The sequence below is a fragment of the Protopterus annectens genome, chromosome 8.part0 (assembly GCF_019279795.1).
Source record: "Protopterus annectens isolate FY-2018-M chromosome 8.part0, PAN1.0, whole genome shotgun sequence".
In the NCBI taxonomy this organism is placed as follows: domain Eukaryota; kingdom Metazoa; phylum Chordata; order Ceratodontiformes; family Protopteridae; genus Protopterus; species Protopterus annectens.
This window is the reverse complement of record NC_056741.1, coordinates 1,830,797,499-1,830,800,103: the sequence shown is the minus strand read 5'-3', so window position 1 is coordinate 1,830,800,103 and position 2,605 is coordinate 1,830,797,499.

Sequence of the window (2,605 nt, the reverse complement as noted above, 5' to 3'; positions counted from 1 at the left end):
TGTCTCAAATAAATAAATGGTACCAAAATCATGGACATAAACTAAATGCCAAAAAAATGCATTATTGCATCCTTTGGGAAGTTATCTACCCCCAGGGAACTACCACATTGACAATATACCCCTAAGAGTTGACCCAGTTGTTTGGGATTTAGAAACTTATGTGGACAGTGACCTAGGTTTCCACCAACATGTGTCTATTTTTGTAAGGTCTGTACTGCACAGCTTAAAAACAAAGTGATCGAGTCTTGTTCTAGGTATGTCCTTGTCCCTGTTTGCTCCACCCTCATTAGGTCAGTCATTAAATATAATGCCCCCCTTGACATGTATCTGTTCAGACACATACAAGAACTGGAATGCCCACATAGATACTTTAATAAAAGAATACAAGGCCTAAATGACATGTCCTACGTGGACTGTCTGAATGCCCTGTCATTGTAATTCATATCCTACAGAATGCTTAAAAAGTGGTCTGTGTCTGCCATACAAAGCATCCTTTGATCCATTACTGATGGATTTACTGCACATCAGCAAATCAAATGACATCATAAATACTCGACAGAGGGATTTAGACCTCTTCTACAAGATCAACAGAATGGTTTGGCAGGACAAGTCTATCCCACAGAAGATACCACTGCTGTAGAACAAACTCCCCATCCACATAAAACCAAGTTAATCTTCTGAATTGGAGAAACCATGCAGGGAATTTCAGGGCTTCTACGTCCAGATAAGGCTTTCCAGAGGGATAAGAGATCGAATTTCCAGCACCCAGGGACGGCATTTCAAGTGAGGCCACAGAAAGGGGAACCATACCTGACAAGTCCAAAGGGGGAGCAATGAGGATCACTGTCACATTGTGCTGCATGGCTTTCTGAAGGAACTTCAGAATGAGGGGAGGATAAGCATACAAGAAACCCTGAGGCCAAGTGTGGACAGAGGGTCCCTTGGTGACTCTCCCTTCTTGGGGACGGGATCACAAACAGATCACAGTTTGGCTGGCCCTAGTGGCTGAAGATCTTGGCAGCCATGGAATGATTAAGAGATCACTCTTGTGAGACATTAGAATGGATCTTGACTCTGAAAGCTTGACTATTTGTAAAGTCACATCCAGGTGACATCCTATAAATTCTATCGACTGAACAGGTGTCGGTTTGGACTTTTCCAAACTGATCGTGACCCCTAAAAGAAGCATAACTGGAACAAGGAGTCCCTGTTTTGAACTAGAAGATCCTTGGTGTCAGCAGTTATGAGCTAGTCATCTAAGTAAGGGAACACCCAGAACCCTGGCAGTCTAAGGTGAACTACCACAATTGCCATACATTTGGAGAATACCCGGGGTCTGTGGTGAGACCAAAGGACAGTGCCCTGAACTGGAAGTGACTGGCTGCCAGCTGAAAGCAGAGGAATCTCCTGGACTACCGGGATACTTTTATGTGGTAGTGGGTGTCCTAAAGGTCCACCAAACATATCCAATTATCCTTCTTCAAAAGAGGCAAAATGAACTGAACCATGACCATCAAGAATTTTGTCTGTTTTACATTATGATTTACAGGACTGAGGTCCAAAATGGGCCAGAGGTCACCCGTTCCTCTTCAGAAACAAAAAAAATTTGAACTGACTCTGGATTCTTGCTGGTCTGGTGGAACCACCTGGATAACTTGCTTAGTTAGCAGTTTTTTGACTTCCTTAACTGCTGACTTCCTCTGAGGAGGTGGGACATCAAAAAGTCTTGTGGAATTTGGGAGTAGGGAAAGAAAGAGAATGATGTACCCTCTGTTTATTATTCTCTGCACTCAAATATCTTGGGAGATGGCCATCCACTCTAAAGGGTACAGAGACAAGTGCCCAACTACCTCCAAAGTGCAACAGTCAGGTAACCTTGTAGGAATGCTGGAAGCATTTGTCAGTGAATGAGTCTTGAAACCCTTGGTTCTGCAGACCATCTCTGCTACAAGTGTGACAGCCACTGTTGTTATTCCCCCATCAGCCCTGGGGGGGGGGGGTCTATCACCAGAAGTGTTGTGAGTAAAACCCTGTGATTTTCAGGACCAAAGCCTCTTATGGTTCTGGGAGAAAGACCTTTCTGAGGTGGAGAAGAGGATACAGATAGCATACAGGGTCTTGCCATTCTGCTGAATTCTGGATAGCATATCATTGACCTTGGGTCCAAAGAGAGTAGACCCATCATAAGGGTAATTTTAAAAAAGAACATCTTGAAGTTCTCCACAAAATCACAGAGACGCATCCAAGTGTCATAACGAATTGCAATGCCAGTGCCTGCTGTTCTAGAAGTACCATCCACTGCATTAAATAACAGGTACATGGACACATTAGAAGTCAGTTGTAAGGTTTCCAGCTGTATGTCCATAATTTGAGGCACTTGGAGAGTTCCTTAGTCAGGTCTCATAATACATGTCAAATGAGCTAAATAGTTTAGCACCCATAAAGTGGATGTAGAGTGTTGTGGTGTAAACCCACTTTCCAAACCTGCCCATCATGCTGGACTCCCTCTTAGGAGGATGGACAGTACAGGTCTCCTTTGCCAGATCTTACTTTGTGACCACTGCTACCACAGCAGAATCTATAACAGAACTCTTGCTCCAGTGTG